Source organism: Colias croceus, chromosome 16 (assembly GCF_905220415.1).
Source record: "Colias croceus chromosome 16, ilColCroc2.1".
Lineage (NCBI taxonomy): Eukaryota > Metazoa > Arthropoda > Insecta > Lepidoptera > Pieridae > Colias > Colias croceus.
The window spans coordinates 1789190-1811449 of NC_059552.1; the positions used below are offsets into that span (position 1 = coordinate 1789190).

General features: G+C 33.1%; 1 protein-coding gene across 1 annotated transcript in view; it reads left to right on the top strand.

The window, feature by feature from the left end:
• The window catches only part of LOC123698597 (acetylcholine receptor subunit alpha-like 1), a 204427-nt gene that overhangs the window by 30010 nt on the left and 152157 nt on the right, over positions 1-22260 (top strand). The window contains exon 3 of the mRNA XM_045645306.1: positions 9489-9539. The gene's annotated coding sequence lies outside the window, so the exon portion shown is untranslated. The remainder of the gene's footprint in view (positions 1-9488; positions 9540-22260) is intronic.

A 22260-nucleotide genomic window follows, 5' to 3' on the forward strand; every position in this document is an offset into this window, starting at 1 on the left:
TTTAGCTACTTGTTTACCTTAGAAAAGTTGAATATATTATTATAATATTATATAGAGTACCTGTTATAAAATTAGTATAACATACTATATTTTACAAGATTATTTGTGGTTATTTTCTCAGAACTAAGTAAAGTGAAACAAATACATTACAACTCTGTCATATTTTACAATTGTCAATAGTCAAATAACCAGAATTAAATAAAACAAAAAGTAGGTATTTATACAACCTAATTTTATCATACATCACTTATTTACAATTATCATGTGATAAGAACAACAAGATTATTAACATTTTTACAAATAATATAACATATTAAACTTATTTAGAAATAACATTTTCAAAAAGTTACAAACATACAAGGAATGTACTTCATTACACGTAATACAGCAATTACCAACTCAAACTACTCCTTAAGGGATACTCTTGTGAGATGAGTTTACTAAAAGTTTAATACGGGCGTCATATAAAGACGCTATAAGGAGGCTGAACAGCTGCGTTTCGCTTAAAAACATTTCAAAGTATTTTATGTTCGTCTTAACTTGCTTTTATATTAGCGTTATGGAATTATAAAAATATAGAAGAAGTCTGCCAGATTGACTTAAAGGTGATCTTGGCTTTCTTTTACGTGAAATATATGAATATATGAATAGTTGTGCATAAAAATGTTTAAATCCTATTGTTACTGTTTAACGAGAATGATACATATGTAACAACTGGTGATGAACCTTTTTAATAAATAAATAAATAAATAAATATGCATAAAAAATAACCACCATAAATGTTTTCCTTTCACACCTCTTTTAACAAATTTGTGGGATATTATGATTTGAGTCTCTTTCATGGGAATACTATGTGTATACCTAGTACATACAGTTATGTAAAAATTGAATGCCTCCTTAAGAGATAAGGTCGTATAAATAACTAGGAAAAATAAGATTTTGGTAGTGGTCATCACTACATAGTATAAAAAAAGTAGTTTTCTCTGTCCCTAAATCCCTATGTTTGCTTAAATCTTTAAAATTACGCAGCAGATTTTGATGCAGTTTTTATAGATAGAGCAATTGAAAGGTTTATATGTATAATTTATTAAGTTTAGTCTCAGCGGGCGATGCCGCGGACGGAAAGCTAGTAAACACTAAAGAAGAAATTGAAAATAAATAATACACAATATTTTCTATTTCATACATTTAATAAAGGTTTATTTGTTAATGTCACAACAGACATTCCTAACAAATCAGTTACAAAAATTCTAACTCAGCAAATACTCACGATTACAAATAATATTCCGAGTTTTGATTGTAATGTTTTATTCAAGGAGTCGCCCTTTTGTTTGCTCAAACCACAGCTCGTATCGAATGGAAGATCAACATTTTGTTGTACAGTTCTCTTTTGATCTGGTCACTTTGAAGGCGATTCAAAGCGATATTATGTATTCCCTCGATTGCGACTTACGACTTATTTGCAAGTTATTGTTTTAGAAAACTGATCTAGTGTGTCTAGGTAAAGCTGTTAATTCTTTTCACATATCGGATTTCTCTGGACAGCACAACTGAATACGTTGTTCGATTATGTGTTTACACTGAAATTGATTTTAGACTTTTTTACCGTAGATATTCTTGTAAAAAAATGCTATCAATTTTCAATTTAGCACGCTTAGATTATAATATTAGCTTCACCTGTATTTTAACATACTATGAACGAACAGATTTAATTCCAACTTTTTACACATATCCAATCTTATTAAAGCGTTCTTTTAATTTATCTATTATCCATATATTTAATAACTAATAACACGTAGGTACATACGCAGCATAAACTTAACACTAACATATATTTATTTATCCTATACAAAGCTAGCTTAATTGCGTTTCTCATCAGTTTTCTCACAAACATTCCAAGAAATCTAGCCCTCTTAATTTCAGAATGTTGACTCTGTGTTTAAGAGTTGCCCAAACTTGGCTGACAAACTTGTCAATAGAGTTAGCGAGGGAAGTTGGCGACCGGTCTTTAGGGATAACGAATTTGTTTTCGATATAACAGAGTACACAAGGCTATGTACTGTTTAAAAAATTAGATCGATGTTCTTTCTTAAATCTGAAGGATTTTGACGGTTTTTTCCATAGATTAAAAATGTTCATTTTGAAAGTTTTTTGTGTTAAATATCTTTTTGATACGTGCATACGTGAAGTAGTTAGTGAGGTTATATTTTAAGGTTTTTGTCCATAGATGGTACTAAAAATCTTCATTTTGAAGGCATTTTTTGTCTTTTTGATACGAGCATAGTATACAGTAGTGTATTTAATATTCATGTTGTTATAACTAGAATGACGGACGCTTTTTTGTTCGTGGAGATATATTATTTAGCAAAGTCCTCAGTAGTATGACTTTCGACTGGCTTAGAGAATCAACAATTAAGCACCATATTCGTAGTTTTAACAGTTTTCATCTCGAAGATATTGTTTCGTTCTCAATTCAAATAAGTCATCGCTACATCACTTAAAAAGAACAAAAAAACATAATATGATATTGTCTATTTCACCGGAAAAATCATTCTAATAGAAACGCAAACTTTTATAAAATTATTTCTTATTGAAACGTTATTTACAATAAACAGGAGCTCTCTCGTTGCTTTATTCTAGGAACGTGCTCTAGTGGCCAGCGTCTAGAAAAATTATAGCTTTGATAATATTGTATGATAATTTTACTTATTTAATTAACTTTGTAATGTTTTTTTTTGTTATATTATTATTATTATTTTAAATTGAATCTAAACTTATAATATGAGCGAACATACATTTAATATAAGCAGGATACTCCTAGGTTCAACCATCGGGCCCTATTTATATCTTCTCTATGAAAGTGACTGTAAAATTTTTAAGACCAAATAAAGATATAAAATTGCATTACCTGATCACAAATACCGGAGTTAGACTAACAATTGGCCGTAGATAAGCAAAAAGGATCCAACCCACAACATGACCGAAAATGAGTTAAATATACCAAACTGCTCGTCTAGGTCTATATTTTCGATTAGCAAAAACAATCCAAGTAAAATATGAATATTTTGACGTTAAATTGACACTGGGTACCAACCCACATGTATGGAGAAGCCATATTTTAGTTTCGTAAAAACAATCCATTCTTCTTGGATCATATTGTAAAACGCTCAGTCTAAGAAACTAACACAAAACTAAAATGTTTAAAAAAATCCAAAAGCATGTGGATCCTTTTAGATATTTAATTTTTATGATATTATGATGCAATAGATAAATTAGTAAAAAGATTCAGAAAGCATGGATCTCTTTTGTTAAACTGAATTTTGTAGAAATGTATACTGGTTTAATAACAAAAACGATTCAGAACATTTGGATAGACTGAATATTATGTATTTAAAGCTTGAGGCGTTAGGCATGCATTAAGTTCACACTCCAAGTATCTTGATCGGGTCACACATCTTTGCCTTTTTTATACCGATTTTTCTAAAATAGAAGCACTTCGAAAATACCTGAAAAAATTTACGAAGCTGACGAACATGTCGAAGTAACAAAAAAAAAATTACTCGCACAACTATCGATCACGCGCTCATGTGATCTTTATTACCTTCATTCAAGAATTGCCTATAGAAGACTGTAAGGTTTGTTGGGGATATAAATTATTAAGACTGAAATCGATTGTATGCGCACCTCCATCGACTAAACAGTTTAGTCATGTTGAATTCAAGAGGAGAATACAGCTCGACAGATCAGTTTAGTCGATGCAAAAGTTGTATGTATGGGCGGGCTCGAAAGGTAAATCTTCGGAGGTATCTGATAATGATTTTCAATGACTATGGCCAAATGTTAAAGAAAAGCCCAATTAGACGATTTGGAGTCAATCTTTGACTATTTATCTAAATACTGCCTGGATTTCTATAAATCAATCCAAGGGGGCAATCCAAGACTTCATGACGATGTAGATATGGCGATGAACCGGACTTTGCACACGAAGAAGAATAGTAAATCGGATAGAATTAATATGTTTTATATAAATAATGAAAAAAAAAAATTGAAAGTTAGTTGTTTTATTTACGAAATTAAAAAAAAAATAAGGATCTTAGTAGCAATTAGCTACTTTGAATCGTTTTTGCGAAATGAAAATTCACTTATCATAATTGAAAATAGGTTTTATCAAAAAGGATCCTAACACACATTTAGCTGAATATTTCAAGAAATAAAACTAAATTCAATAAAATTTGTTTGTAAGAATAAAATATACATTGACACACACACTTTTCCTTAAGAAGCAATTAACACAAGCAAGTCTTTATATGAACAAACACAGGTTAAACTTCAAACTTCAATAACTCAAAAGTAACATTTTGTGGGTTGGATCCTTTTTGGTTATCTACGGCCAATTTAGATCGATTATCGCAACTAGTAACGGCCACTCGAACGACCCCTCGACTGTACAAGCACTCTTAAGTACAGAAGGCAAGCGAGGGCATTTTTAAACTCCAATATCGTCCCATCTGGGCCAAGGCTAAATATTTTCGCGTAACTGGTAAACGTTTGTTTTAACTTTCTTTTTTTAAACTCAAATCTTTTTTTTTTTTTTTTTTTTTTTTTATAATGAATAGGCAGACGTTTGACCACGATCCCACCTGATGGAAAGCGGCGATGTGGTCTACTTGGATGCACGTCTGCCTAGAAGAAGCCTGTTCACCCTCGCTTTGAAAAGGTCCAGATTGTATTGTGCGGGAAATATGGAGCTAGGGAGAGAGTTCCATTCCTTAGCCGTTTTCATTAAGAAAGATGACTCGAAGCGACGTGTTCTAATAGGAGGGATATCTACAACAAAAGGATGGAATCCCTCGCCACGTCTCGAAGTGCGGTTGAGGAATGGAGATGAAGGGATAAGGTTGTGCAACCCGTACGCACACTCACCGAAATGTAATCTATAAAACACCGAAAGACATGCCACCTCACGACGATGCTCAAGGCTCAAGAGACGAGACTCGACTAGTGAAGGGTTGTTTATTATACGTTTGGCACGTCTTTCGATCGAATCCAAAGCTCCAAGGTGGCATCTAGCTGCGCCTGCCCACAAGTGACTACAATATTCAACACAGGATCGGACTTGAGCTTGGTAGAGATTAAGAAGCTGCCTTGGTGTGAAATATTGTCTAACCTTGTTAAGGATTCCGAGCTTTTTAGCAGCTAGATGGGCCTTGGATTCGATAAACTGCCCGAAGTTGAGTGAGGACGTTAATGTAACACCAAGCAACTCTAGGCAGTCGGTTATTGGTAGAGATACACCGCGGAAAGTCGGAGTATTTGTGAAGGTGCTCCGTTTGGCAGAAAATAAGCACGCCTGGGTTTTTGAAGCATTAAAACCGACTAGATTGGCATCGCCCCAATCGGAGACAGCCCGAAGAGTTCGGTTCAAACGCTCCAACATATCCTCCCGTAGTAATTCAGTTTCGGCCTTTGATGTGCGGGCACTGGATTTGTAACTCTCGACAATAGTACTGTCATCTGCATAACTGAATATATTCGGATTAATCATGTCATTTATGTGAAGAAGAAACAGTGTTGCCGAGAGAACGGACCCCTGCGGAACTCCGGCATTGATGGACATTGGCTCTGACGAGCAACCATCTACAACAACACGAATCGACCGGTCCCGCAGAAAGTCAGCAATCCATGTAGTAAGGTTGCTTGGGATGCCGTAAGAGGGTAGCTTGCCTAGAAGGCTATCGTGCCAGACTCTATCGAACGCTTTAGAAATGTCCAAGGAGACCGCAAGTGCCTCCCCGTACCTCTCAACAGCTTCTCCTAAAAGATGCGTCACGTGCACTAAAAGATCGCCAGTAGATCTATTATGGCGGAAACCATACTGATGATCATTCAGCAGATCGTTGGTTTCGAGGTGCGTGAGGAGCCGATTATTCAATATACGCTCCATAGTCTTACAGATTATGGAGGTTATTGAAATCGGTCGGTAGTTGGTGGGGTCTGACCGACTGCCTTTCTTTGGAACAGGCTGCACATTGGCAAGCTTCCAGTTTTTAGGAACAACTCCAGTCGTTAACGAGAGGCGAAACAGACGTGTAAGAACAGGAGATAATTCGGGAGCACAAGTTTTTAAAACGATAGCTGGTATTCCGTCAGGTCCACTGGCTTTATTCTCATCGAGATGACGCAATGTTCTTAAAACTTCCTTGTTCGTGATGCGGATGTCAGGCATATGAACGCCACAATGTTGAATTGTGGGTGGAACAATACTAGGTGGGTTTAGACGAGAGTTGTTGGCAAATAATGAGGCAAAAACATCTGCCTTATCCCTTGCATTATGAGCCATAGAACCATCGGGTCTCATCAACGGAGGTAGAGTGGGACGACAGAAGTTTGTCTCGACAGCTTTGGCCAAGGACCAGAAGGCTTTACTTCCTGCGGGGTAAGAAACAAGCTTACTTCCAATATGCCGCACATGAGCAAAACGAGCCTTCTTTTGCATTTTTTTGCAGGTTTTCGAAGCTTTGTTAAAGGCTTTCTTTTTTTCCCGAATATCGTGAGCTTTACGGATTCGAGCATCGACCCAGGCTTGGAAAGCTGCTTGCTTTTTAGCCAATGCAGCTTTACATTGGGCATTGAACCACGGTCTAGCATTGTTGTTGATGCGAATATCAGAAAATGGTATAAAATATTCCATCGCCTGATGAATCACACCAACAACATTATCCGCACAGCTGGATGGGTCAGTGGTAGAAAAGCACACTTGCCGCCAAGGATAGGATGCAAAAAAATGCCGCATCTCATCCCAGTCCGCTGAGTTATAACGCCATACTCTCCTTGTTCCCTTTAAAGATGGATCTGCAGGAGAGTATGAAGACACGGACTTTACCAGACAGTGATCAGATGTCCCCAGTGGAGCGGAGACAGCGACCACATGACGGTCTGGTTCTGTCGTCAGGAAAAGGTCGAGACAGTTGGCAGTATGGCTGTCGATGTCTGGTACACGAGTTGCGTCAACTACCAGCTGAGAAAGGTTAAAGGATGTTGCGAAATTAAAGGCCTCTTTCCCAGCATGGTCCGTCTTCTGGAACGGGAACAGCCAGTCTGCATGGCAGGCATTAAAATCCCCCAGAAAGACAAGTTCAGCACTCGGATATCTAAGTTGAACTACATCTGCTACTTCACTCAGATAATTAAATAGCCGTGTGGTCTCCTGATCTCCTTTGTGCGAACGGTATACACAAGCATAAACTATCTTGTCCATACCCGTATCTGCCATAATCCAAAGCACAGAAAAACTGGGTTCCTCGAGGTCACGGAGACGCAGAGTGCAAATGTCTTCACGAACATATACACAGGTACCAGCTTTTGAATGAAAGTTATGTTCAAGTATGTAACCGGGGTACCCGAGATATGTCGCGTCATCTGGACATCGGATTTGCGTCTCTGTCAGGAATAGAAGGTGCGGCTTTTCAGTCTCAAGATGGTGGTGGACCGGTGTGAGATTAGAGTGCAAGCCTCGAATATTTGAGAGGTGCACCTGAAGAGAGAGGAAGTGCAGCCGCTGTGAATTCTGTATTCCTTTATGTAACTTTTTCATATTTATTTTGAGAGTGATTAGGCGGGGAGTAAACGTTATCAATGAAATGTTTAGGGGAAAATTATGCTAATGCTGAATTTCTTTAAGAATTTGGAAGTCTTATTATATGTTAATGTTTTCTAAACTATTTCAACCCGAATAAGTAGATTTTAGGAAGATTAAATTCCAGTAAAGTATTTTAGATACTATATCATTAACATTCAGGGTTTAAAATTATAACTGAACAATTTAACTATAAAACGTAAAAACAATGCCCTGTGCAGAAAGTACTACTCACTGTACTCTCCAATAAAAACAATTAATACATAATTGTATAGAATTTCCATTACCGAATTTTTGGCAAAAAATTTCCAAAAAACATTAAAATTAGCGACATTTACACATGCCATTGAAACTTTTATATCGCGAAGTTTTATTCCCGTAGCACTCCATTCACGTGGAGGCATTATACGAAATTGTAAATGGCTCCGGCACGTACATAAAATGCTACATAAAAATTCTAAACGTTAACAAAGTTGAAACACAATAAACATAAGGGATGGATCGTTACGGTTCACCTCACAATAAAAATATCATAAGATAGGTAACGTAGCACGTAGATATAATAAACAATAGTAATAAACAGAAGGTGGGAGCGTTTTGGTAGCGTATCTTCTTGTTTTCAGAATAGTTTACTGCATATTATTACTATTAATTTCAGAAGTGTGTCCCGCTGAGATAGCAGATTGAAATGAATCTCGACGATAGCACTTTATAAAGAATAGATAATGAAATTTTAATTAAATAACTTTTAAAATAAGGTTTTCTAAACGTATTCCTATCGAAATAATGTAAGATATATTAGTACCTATATTTAACATTCAATTTCTATTTGGCCTTTATAAAAAAAGTTATTTAAAAGTATTAAGATGCTACACCAAACTAGTCAACAAATTACAGACTACATAAACACATTTTTCCGATTTAAAAAACCGCATTCATAAGCTGTAATAACCGGTAAATGTTCTAGATCTAGAACATTTCAAGTTCCCTTCAACATACCAGTTATAACCGACGATCATAATTATTATTAACGGCTATTAGCTCTCATCGGAATCATGCCAATATTATGTATAATTACTTGACTGATAATAATTAAATACGATATAGGGCTTCAGTCATTATATTCGTGTAATATGATATTGGTGGGATTGTCTGATTAAATTTAATATTCAATGATATGTGATAATTATCGACATTATAATAAAGAGCTCCTTGTAAAACTATTGTGTAATTACTTAGTGTTTTTTTTTCTTCTCTAGGCCGGCAACGCACCCACAATACTCCAACGTCTGTGGAAGTTCATAGGCAGCGCCAATCATCATCGCTTTCTGTCTTGTGACGCGCGTTTGTCAGCTTGCAACATAAAAAAAAATATCAATATGCAGGCGTAGATTGACACTCAATATTACAACTTTTGTTATAGTGAAAAGGCTCTCATGCAATTCTTTAAATTGCATTTGATATTCATAATAATATGGACTAATGATGATAACGAATACATTTTATTATTTTTGTTCCTTTACATTTAGAAGAAAGAAAGAAAGAAAATACGTTTAATCACAAATACTTTAACAAATTTTTGACTTATAACTAAACATGGAAATAAAATCTTAAAATACAATAAATACATTCAAATATCTTAATATCCTAGTCGTGATTAGGTGGACTATTCAGCATTTGCCTCTCCGTATTGAACTCAATATGAACTTCGATAAACTACACAAAATAATTTGAAAACCTAATGCATGATTTCATATGTTAGATCACATGTGCGGATCCGATAACTTTCTACTAATTAATAGTACATAATAGAATCTTCTTGATAAACATATTTGTTTGTTATTTGTTTCAGGTAAGTCTCGATCAGTCGATGACACAGCCAAGGAGGACCCATGTCTTACTGGTATGCTTCTTTTTTAACTTTCATTGTATTTAAATAGATAATAATTTACTATCTGTTGTTTTATTTATTTATTGCTTGTATCCGCTCTATTTAACATGCTTTATTAAAAAAATGGTTAGCTTTCTTTGAATGTAAGTAAAATTTATTATCACGATGTATTTTCTCTAGTTTTGTTCAACAAGTTTTACTGAAGAAATACAATGACCTATTATACTAGTAGACGCGGCATACGCCAACATCATTGCACTAAAAAACAGCGTAATTAATACATACCTACTTACTAACGCATTATCACCAATACAGTTGTTCTCTCTTTCACTCTCACGCACGAGACATAATACATGTCTCACTCATGTACTTCGTAATAACAACTGCCGATTAAAATATAAAAAGAACGTCCAGCCACGACGCTGAATGGTGCGTGACTAAGTGAAACTCGGGCACTTACCTGAGTTTTTTCTTGCCAAAATAGAGAGCGGGTAACGTATCTAGCTCTTTTATATATCATAGAAGAAATATTCTTCGTTAACTGAAAAAATAAAAGGTTAAAAAATATCGCATTCCGACTAATATTTCAATAAAAAACCATCAGACATTCATAACAAGCCGTTATTTAATTATGAAGATTAATTACTATATATTCACAAAACAATATCCAACTGAGCCTTATAAAAACCAATTTTCACTACTGAAAGCAGTATTTAAAACGTAATTCATAACCCAACATCATACCTAAACATGAGTGCTTAATGAAACAACAATGTACACACAGCTTTCATAAAATTTATATTAGCTCGAGATTGTCCCGTGAAAATAGGCTTTATTTGGCATTTTTTCTTCTTTAAGCATACCTCGCGTTTCATGTGCGTGAATATTTGAGATTGGAATTCGGTTTGAGTTAGCTTTAAATGTATGCCTTTGCTCTTATTATGGATGAGAATTTCGTTGCAGGAGCGACTTGTGTATTAATACATTTAATTATTTAATTAAGGAGGAATTCTGCAATTATATTTCTGAAAAAAAAAACTACATTATTTAATAATGATAATACCAGAAGTAATGCAAACACATAAATACCTGTATCTTGATAAAAACTACGTTTTACATATTATAATACTTAGTTTTTTAAATATACTACAAATGAACTTTGAAGCTAAACAAATAGAATACACTTGATTGTACACCTATTTCCATAGACTAATTGCGAATTATAATTATTAAACCAAAGCTACAAAAACAACGAGGTGTGTCACTCGGGGACTGCCGCGGTAAAGCCTTGTACATGCTATGCCTTCAAGCCACACCTCCGCCCATCGGAGTGGGGAGCGTGAGTTTTTTTCGTTACGGAATTTCTTGATACGGTCCCAGGGCTCAAAGCCCGCGATAGAAGCTATGCAATAGCTTAAAAAATTCCACTTGCAATATGAGGGTATTCTCGAAAACGTATTACATATTAAGCCAGTTGTTACCGACGTGTGTAACGATATCTGTCATCTACCCTCATTCTGACGTAGATTGAAGCTAACATGTGCCTGTAATAGTTGTAATACATCTTGCAATCTATTTGGTGATCTTGGTTTAATGATTTAGTTTACAATACTGTACAGGCTATTAGTAAAACGTCCTGGGAATTTACAGGACTATGTCTTTACTAGGAATATACAGGACGTCTAACTACTACTACTAATATGTTATTTAAACAATTTTATTTATATAAGTATTAATATTACTTAGGGCCGATTTTTCAATGCTTGGATAAAACTTATTCGTCGAATAATGTATAAAACTACCATTTTAAAAACGTATTCTAATTGCCCGTATTTGACAGTTTACGTGACATTTTAATATTATCGTGTAATACTTTATTGGACGGATAAGTTTTATTTAAGGATTGAAAAATCGGCCCTTATTATGCATAACTGAGGAAGAGGGAAGTTCCGTTCCAAATCGTTTTGTAGCCACACCGTCATGCTGATGAATAAATAAATAAATTGTGAATGTATGTCTTTCTGTCACGACGCAATAGAGCGATTTTATAACGTGATCTACAAATAAAAAGGAAGCTAGAGAGTGGCATAGGCTACTTTTCACCTCTATTTCCTATGATAATAATTCTTATGGAAATTTTGAAAACACGGGCGAAGCCGTAGTTATAAATCTAGTTAGATTATAAACTGAGGAAAGAGGATTCGTATTGAGAATAACAGTGATATTTTTCATGTCATTATAAATGACACGTATAACCTTTAGTTCAGAAGGCTTTACGCTTTCAATTCTGTACATAATCTCACTGCTTGTGTCCTATTTACATCGCATTTGTGTATAAAAGAAATATCAGTATATTGTGTATTGTCGACTATTATCTATACTAAAATTATAAAGCTGAAGAGTTTGTATGTTTGAACGCGCTAATCTCAAGAATTACTGATCCGATTTGAAAAATTCTTTCGGTGTTCCTGAGATAAGCGCGTTCAAATAAAGAAACAAACTCTTCAGCTTTATAATATTAGTATTGATTTCATCATGTCGTAATCATTAGCGTATATTTTGTAATTGGCGCATTTATTTGAATACTGCAGCTATCTACTCAATAACCACTAAACAGAACAATAATTTAGATCGTCATTTAGTTAAACCTATTTTATTTTATAAAGTCATATTGTGTGTGTCCTATGTGACATCAATAAAGCTGTACAATGTACAGTACTCCAAAAGTGATAATGTCACTGTTCGGCAACTGTCATATTCCCGGAGCGTCCGAAGACGATATCTTCTTATAATATAAAAATGAATCGCAAAATGTGTTGGTAAGCGCATAACTCGAGAACAACTGAACCGATTTCGTTAATTCTTTTTTTATTACCTTTCATGAAGTACGAGGATGGTTCTTATGGAGAGAAAACATAAAAATGTACCACGGGCGAAGCCGGGGCAGACCGCTAGTGTGTATAATGTAAATATAGAGTGGTTAAATGCATTTTCTTCATGCATAATTTAGTAAAATTTGTTTAGTCAAATGAAATACATTTTGGAAATACGACAATTAGCGAAGATTTACATGCGAATTATTAATTTTGGAGTACCTACTGTATATTAGCTTTCTAACTAAAGATTCCCGTTATTCTACATACAAATCGTACAAAACAGTTGCACATGCAATTAAAATGACGAATATGTGAACCACGAACGGTTTCACCCGAGATGGATGTGTTCTTGCTGAGAAATGATTCACGTCTGTTACTCAAATGTGTGCTTTATATTTTAAAACTTTAAGTCGTATATCGCGGTTTCGTAATTGTGTTTTATGTTTTGCCTTTTGATGTGTCTCTGCGGACTAAAAGGTGTTTCGTGTTTCTACAATGGAGGGTTGTTAGGTTATATTATGTGAAAAATTATTTATTTGACGGCTCATTAACAGTGGTATTAAAGTTTATAGAAAGATAAATAACCTTTATAGAGAAGTTATATTTTTTCAATTTTGTTATATTAAATGTAAAATGTAATTTTCCCAATAAACCTTAATTTTGCTGTCAAAACTAAGTTTAACGAACTCGGTTTTTTTTAAACTGAATTTTTTAAACATTTATCAAAATTTAAAGTGTTATATTATTTATAGAGAGTAAATTCATAATTGTTTAATTTCAACCACAGCTAAAATATTTATTGAATAACACGTCATGCGTATGATCAAATTTGAAAGGAGAATGGCGAAACTGGGCCTAACTGTTACAGAAATCATAATATATTTAAAATTCCTTATGTTATTTTTAGTAATTCTTGGTAAAATATTTATTTCTGATTCTATGGGAAAACAAATCTTTGAAAAAAAAGATAATGTGTTCACTACCGGCATTGTTATTTAGATTTCTATGACTACCGGTCTTATCAAGCAGAGATTGTCAGTGTTGTCAGGAGTAAAAAAGTCGAATATATCGATTAATACGAATGAATGTCTATATTTTATTTTTAATTTTATTTAATTCAAATGCTTTATAAATCAGAAGCAAAACTTAACTTATTTTTAACATATATCTTAATTTATTTAGATCATTCTATAAAATAAAAACAAATTATAACATTTTTATTTAGGTAGCTGGCCATTAATAAAATGTCAAATTATTAATCATAATTGTGTCAGTGATGAGTGATTTGTTTATGTTTGTTGTTTGACATTTGAGTGAAGTTTTAGGCCCTTCTCCCATTACGATACGCATAGGCGATTCAAGTATCCTGCAAGTCTCGAAGACTAGTCGCCGCGGAGTATCTCACATACATTTTTATGTAGGCTCGCACACTACGCTACTGGTATCCTACACGTCCGCGACTAGTATAGCACTACTCACCGTGTCGGTCGCTTTTGCATCGCGTCTCGACTCTCGCGCGTATCTCTTCGTTAGAAAGATAAAAATATCTAATAATCATGTTGTAGTTCTCGTTCGGCTACAAAAACTCTACAATTTATGTTTCTTTCAATATATGGATGAATCCAGTACTTCTTACTCTTACGTTGGCGTCTTCTATTTCTATAAAAAAGAAAAACTGCAAGAGCTTCTTCGTCACTGGAATTGCTTATTGCTCGACATAACGACGTAACTGTTGTTGCAATAAATAAATAAATGAATTATTATTATTATAACGTCGGTCCACAAAAACGAGGCACAATAATGATGAATTTAGTCATTTTTCAGTCGCATAATATGCGAGCATCGGGTAGCCAGCAAATATCTAAGTAGTTTTTTCTACGCGAGTATCGTATTCTAGAAGTATCGTACCTAATGGCAGAAGGGCCTTAGTAACGTTATATTCAAAATTGATCTTAATCAATATCCCAATATCTCTGCTATCCCATAGAAAAGATCTATAATTATTATATTCATAGAGCCTGTATATTTTTATCTATTTAATCACCCATAAATCATCAGTGTAACGATCAGGCCCAGAGTCCTATGGGAGTTTGCCATTCTCCTTTGATACTGTGTTTACGTATCTTCTAAATTATTGATGCTGCGTTTTAATTTGGAACTTTAATTAATAAAATATTATGTTATATTATAGTAATAAGCATAGCATAAGCAGTAGCTTAGGTACTTTATTTTAATGAAAAATATATATTAATATACCTCTACTATAAATATATATTACATATTTATGATAAATATATATTACATATTTATGAGATAATATTTCTCATAGCGTATTATACTGATTACTCATATTCTATAAAGAGGTTTTTTATCCAGTAAAAAGAGGTGGTAAATCTTACATAGGTATTATCCATTATAGAATTAAGTGTTAAAATACTTATCTACCGTTCTCGTAATATTGTTTAGAAACACATGTTCTCAGTAAAATTCAATTTATTCTGGAATTAAAATATTCTATTCATACGTAATCAGATTTGCACAATAGTGTAAGATATTACAATGCGAGTGTTTTTAAATTAAACGGTATGTTATAAAAATATCTCTTTTAACTCGACATACTTACATGACTAACGGTCTTAGTATTTGTAGAATAATTTTAATTGTATTGTTGCTTTTCTGTTTATTTTTGTGACTTCTATACTGATTCGACACTAACTATAATAGGTATCAATTATTTACTAGATAAGGAAGGAAATATAACAAATGATACAAGTACTTTTTTCTGCATTATCTACCTGTTGTTAATGTTAATAATGTAATCATGAATGTGTCACTTGTCACGAGAATATCGTATCCAATATAAGAATATAATCTGTATTTTTCTCGCATCGCCACTATACATCCCATACGTATGATATGATGTAGACTTGAAAAGTTATCGACGCCTCAATATCATTTAGCGAAGTTTCTTATAGCACTTGTAACTTCTTCACAAGTTATATTCTCTCAATCGTGCCCTCGTTAGAGAGGATCGTGACCCTCCAGATTAATTTATTCGAGTCTATTGTTTATAAGTCTACGCGCTTTCATTAATTCGAAGGTTTTATGGCCATTGTTCTAAGGCTTTTGCGTACAAAATTACGTTTCAATAGTCATTATTGCAGCCTGCAATTTTATGCCTTGCTCGAATGGAGCGGGTTATGAGTTATTGTTGGATTGACTGTGGTAATCGTTTTTTTATCTAAATTTAATAGTTGGTGATGTATTGCTGTTTTCATATCGTAGAATCATCTTATACCTATAGTGAAGTTGTTATAGAAGACCTTTCGGGACATTGGTAACCTTTATGCTATTGAGAGTTCGTTTTATTTTTTGTATCAAATTTTAATTCGCGTCATCGCCAAAGTATCTACGACTTTATTACAATGTCTTAACATTACGATATATTTTACAAAAAATCCTATTACCAGAACTATACTACAATTCACATCAACGATATCGGAGAAAAACATTTAAAACACACCAAAACGTAGTAGCCATAAACAAAAAATATAGCGTAAACAAAATAAATCCGTTCGCCTAATCCCCGGCCTTATCGTAGGAATATATTACATGTGTGTTGGTACTATTTATTCAGATGCTAAGCAGTCGCAGTTTAAGGGGAAAACATCAAAGAAAGGGCCCACTAAATCTACTTAAGTGTACGCTGAACCTACGATTTGTGTCTGGAATGGTTAATGCGAGCGATATTATGAGTGTCTCGATGTTTTTTCTGATTTCGGTTATAGACTATTGGTTTTGAAATAATAAGGATTGGAGACTTCGTCAGTACGATTGGTGACTTTTATAATCGAGAGGTAGATAATACAGTTCATTCATTAACTGCTTACTCGAAAGAACATTGATCAGAAAAACAAAATATGTCTCATATTTAAAGTAAGCTCTTTTTGATTTTCTTCTAGAGAGAGACACTTAATACCTTAAATGATGTCGCCTTAATAACCTGTACATTAATTATTAATGTACATACATACATACAAATTGGTAAAATTATGTTATATTCAAAGCATTCAAGCAAAAGTTCAGTCAACAAAAAGGTTTCAAATTCATATTCCATACCGATTCCCCAAAATGAAATTTTCTAAGCAGTTCTGTATACAAATTTACGCCTGATTAACAACGCCTTTTCAATCGAAGCGTTGCGTATCTTTAAACACCCACATAAACGTTTCCATTCATATATATACGAGTATATTATGTCTAAAAATGTATCCATTATACCTCAATGGAACCTACATATTCAGATGTAAACAGTTTGTACACTTTTCTTACAGAAAAGTATAAAGTTCAAATAGAGTCGCGACTGAATTTGCATCCACTTTCCTTCACACTGAGACCCGAAAAGCCTTACGTGGGTGCTATGACGTCATACGACTGTATCTCGCGAAACGGCACAAGTATCAGTATTGCGCTAGTGAAATACCAACTCTATTTAACAACAAAAAGGTCGGGTTTCGTTTGCAGTACTGTGTATTTAGGTTAGAAAGAATTGTCTAATGTAGGCGTTGAATAGCCGATGTCCGTCACACAAGGGTCGGGTTTCTCGTTAATTTTAATTAAACTCGATAAAAAACGTAAATGATTTTAGGGATTGGATTTTTCATTTACAGAGAATGTTGTTTAAACGAGTATGGGCAAATTAGCTTAATTTATTTGCCCAGTATTTTAATTAAGTTGGGCAGGTTAAAATAATATTGCCTCATAATGGTTACGAAGGCTTAATGTAAAATTTATAGAAATCTGTTTCAGGGATGTTATGTACCTACTGTGAATTTCGTGATCACTTTTTCAAGAGTTTAATTTTTTTATTTTGACAATAGGTAATAGAACGGTCATCTCTCGGGATCTACGGATAAAAAAATCTATTTAAAATTATGAAAATCTTATAACCCTGAATATTTCGTGCGAATTCAACCAATGCGTGATTGACAAACAACCCAACATACAAACCTTTACTATTATATTAATAAAACAAAATATTTATTTCAAAACAAACGAGAAAATAAGCTATTCTGAAAGCTTTTGTGATATTTGAATACATAATAATATTTTTTATATCAGTTAGTTTTTGTAGCAAACCCCGCCGTGCAAATATTAATTTAAAATCTATATCGTATTTATGTATGCCTATTACATTATAGATAATTGAAAATCACTAATCAAAAAGTCTATTAAATAATAATTGAGTTGCGTCGCTACATGTGCGCACTTAGAGTTGATGGGAGAGACAAAATAGTTGCGGAGACAAAAGTTGCTCTTGCTAGCGCAGCTCTAAAAGAAATGATTTTATTAATTATTCTGCCTAATTTATCCACCTTTTATATAATAGCTAGCAAAAGTTTCGACTTTTACAAATTTTTAGAAACCTTTTTCCGCGGTTTTACCCGCTGTGCTCCGCTCCTGTTTCTCTTAGCGTGATGAAATATAGCCTTCCTCGGTAAATGGTCTATCTAACAGCGAAGGAGTTTTTCAAATCGCACAAGTAGTTCCCGATATTAGCGCATTCAAACTCTTCAGCTTTATAATATTAGTATAGATTTATCAAATTAAATTAAAAAATTAGGAAATTTTCTATAAGTAATACCTATAATAGTAATCGTATTACTGTATATAAAAGGCCGCGTTAAGAACTTGTCTGAAACTCAAAGTTCGACTCAAAACTTTCCATGTAAACAGTTACAAGTGGTTGTCATTTTTTATCAGAAAAGTAAAGTTCATCGGCAAAGTGAAACCACAAAACTTTGACGTGGACAAAGTTGTTACTTCTTTTACAATATCTCTCTATTCATTATAATTTATGAGCTTCAGAAATACAGAAATGAACAGATTTTGAACTACTTAAGCATGTAAGTTTTTTAATTTTATATTTTACTATCTTTCCGGCCGCAGCTTCACCCACGTGCTCAAAATTAACTAATTGTATATTAAAACCCTCCTCGAGAACCACGCTATCCATTAGTGAAAACAGAACGAAAATCGATGCTGTAGTTTTTGAGTTTATCGCGAACAGATAGACGCAACGGATGACTTTGTTTTTATAATATGTATATAGTGATTGTGTACCACGGATAAACAGTGTACCTTATATATTTTTGTTATATATCAAGTACAGTTATCCTATCCTACTAATATTGTAAATGCGAAAGTTTGTGATGTTGTGTATGTGTGTGTTTGTTACTCTTTCACGCAAATACTACTGAACCGATTACAGTGAAATAAAGCACAAATATAGAGCGTAACTTGGATTAACACATAGAATAGGTTTTATCTCGAAAATCCCACGGGAACAGAAACAATGCGGGTTTTTCTTTGAAAACGAGGGTGAAGCCGCGGGCGGAAAGCTAGTATTATATATAATTCAAATGATATCAAATATCCTTGTATTTATTTCGTGCATCAAATTTTACCTATTCATTCCGTACGGTTTCGATGCCTTTAATTCTTGAACCTACGCCAAGTTTACGAAACTAGTTAAATTCTATGCTACTGCATTCTGCTATTTGTGGCTTCAGCGTGTCCAGTTGTATTTATTGCTTATTATATTTAACTGAAGTACTATATAATCAATATGTGACCTAGGTATACTTAATATTATAAATCTGAAGAGTTTGTTTGTTTGTTTGAACGCGCTAATATCAGGAACTACTGGTCCTATTTGAAAAATGATTTGGGTGTTAGACAGCCCTTTTATCGAGGAAGGCTATATGTATATCGTCACACTAAGACCAACAGGAGCGGAGCAATAGAATAATAATTATAATATTAATGGCACCGAAATTAAGTATGTACTATATAATCGATATATTGTGATGGTTATTTAAGTGAGATTTCGTTTTTGTGGCAGCTTGTTCCGTAATTTTAGTTCTTACTAGCTTTCAATATAAATTTATCAGCGAAAGGATAATGATGAGATCATTGGACGTAGGTATATAATATTTTCTAAATGCGCTATAAAGTAATCAACAGGCTTAAGAAAATATTCAGTGTATATATATATATTTTGAAGTAAATAAGTTCATATTATACCTAGAGCGCTTAAAACTTTTAACAAAATTTTAATAGAGCATGCGGATCGTATTTTTTGTAAAAAAATATTATTTTGTTTAAAGATGGATCTCTGAGTGAAAGATATTTCTAATAAAAAAATATCAATCAACAACCAATTAATAAAATCAAATTTATAATCGATAAAGCGGTATCTTCAACAATCTATTTTTTATTCCGTAACAGTTAATATTATCGACACTATAAGCTTAATTAGGTACATGAACAGAATAGTCCTTGCCAAACAAATTGAGTTAAATCTAAGTCTGAGTTTGAATACTGAATAGATTCTGATAGTGTCCATGACCTTTTCATTATATTGGTTGTTATTTCAATTCCTTTGCCTATATAATCAAATTGTATAAAGCTTCTTATGTTCCTTTTTTATATCCAAACTAGCTTACCGCCCGCGGCTTTGCCCGCTTTGTCTAAAACCTAATAAATTATATTCTAAAACCTTTCTCTTGAATCACTCTATCTATTAAAAAAAACTGCATCAAAATCCGTTGCGTAGTTTTAAAGATAGCATACAAAGACATAGGGACAGAGAAAGCGACTTTGTATTATACTATGTAGTGATAAGTATTTATCACAATTCACTGTATAGTATACGATTTCAAGTAATTATATAACTTAAAACGATAGAAAAGGTCTTTAACTATCAAGTAATACCTAATATATGTTTTCTTCAAATATTGTACATAAGATCGCGTCTAAATATCAAATTTTATAGCCAAAGAGCTTATTCTAAGATCAATCGTCTTATAGAACGGAATACATTTTACCCTAATCTCCTAATTACTTCAAGTATCCGAATAAAACCGGTATTAAAGTCAAAGTCCTACACTCCCAAACAATAAACCGCAAAGTCCTAATAAAAGTAAACTTTAAACCTCCAAGATAAGCCCCTTCTTTATTAGCGCCGAAACGAGCTTCGTCTTGTCACAATAAAGATAAGAATTAATCTTATTGTATAATTTTATTAAAACGATAAAATATTCAGATAACAACGTCTAGCCGGAATTCAGGTAACTAACTGTTCCTGCATTTTCATTATTTAATTTAAATGTGAAATTATTCAAAAATTTTCAATATAAAAAGCTTCGCATACAAAGTGATTATGGTTATATTTATTGAAACATTCATAAATTTATGAATGTAGTAGAATTTATTGCAGTTTAGTAACTTTGGTTTGAATTTTTTTACGTTTAACGATAACTATTTATTTTCAAAATTTTGAAAATAAGCATCTACCTATTCATTTTTCCATTAGCAAGCAATTTGATCAAATAATAAAAAACAAAAACGAATCTGAATATTAAGAGCCTACTTTAAACATTAACTCACGTCACATCGACATGTACATAGTAAATATATACAAGCAGTAAACAACTAACCTCCCGGGGAATCCCGCGGCCCTGTCGTAAAACCAGCTACTTATCGTCACAGCTAACTGACATATACATATACATTATGGATGTAATACCATGTTTATGATCCACCGTCGAACATTCGAGATCATTTTCATCCGAAATTGCTTTTGATATTTACGTTCTGCACAACTCAATTTCCTTCCAGTTTTGCAGTTGTAAAATTGTGTTTTTGGATATAGTATTTGTGGCTTGATCAAATGGGTCAAAATGTATAAGTATACAAATATAACATGACGCGGTACTTATAATAAAAAACCTTATGTATATTTTGTTTCTTGCACAATAAAATGTTAAATAAATAAATAATAAATAATCATTAAAATTAGTAACCTGTTCAAACATTTGTTAAAATATTATGTGGCCTTTAAAAAGCGAGGACTTGACTATTCTCTAGCACTAAATACATTGCTCATCATGCAACACCCATCTATATACTGACTGCGTTGTTAGTCACTTAACCTGAATACCGAGTATCGATTGCAAATAGCAATCAGCATAAACTTACAGAACAATTAACGAAATTTCATTAATTATTATAAAGCGTCACGATACAAATGAATAGGTCTTTATTTGAAATGGTATTTATTATAAATAATTATACATTATAATTAATGATAGAATTCATCAACAGTACCTATAGTTATAGAAGTCATAATAGCCGGCAACAAACATTTATCAATATTAATGTAATTAAAATATTATATTATATGCTTCAAATTATGTAAAAAAATCTTACTTAGGTACGTACTGAAACCCCGAAGTGGGTCTTGGTCTCCGAGACGAGAACTCTAAAAAAAAATCTAAAGCAGCATAATGATAATGTCGCTACTGCACAATAATTAAGAAAAATTACGATTTATTTTTTTCTACGTATTTTTCCGGGATAAAAAGTATCCTATTTTATGCCCAGGATAATAAGGTATAATTATACCAAGTTTCATCGAAATCGAACCTTTAGTTTTCACGTGATGCCTGAACATACAGACAGACAGACAGACAGACAGACAGACAAAAATTTTTTTAATCACATATTTGGGCTTGGTATCGATCCAGTAACACCCCCTGCTATTTATTTTTTCAATATTTTCAATGTACAGAATTGACCCTTCTACAGATTTATTATATGTATAGAAAAAATAACAAACTTTACATAATTATGATAAATAGACAGGATTATATCATTTTATGTTAATTTTTAAATCAATAATAAGTCAATATTTCATAAAGTAAATCTTAATAAAGCAAGTTAATACCGCTGCTCCGTTTATCCTCCTTTTTGCGTTTAAAATTCTTTTGATTAACTTTCTAGCTCAATTTAGC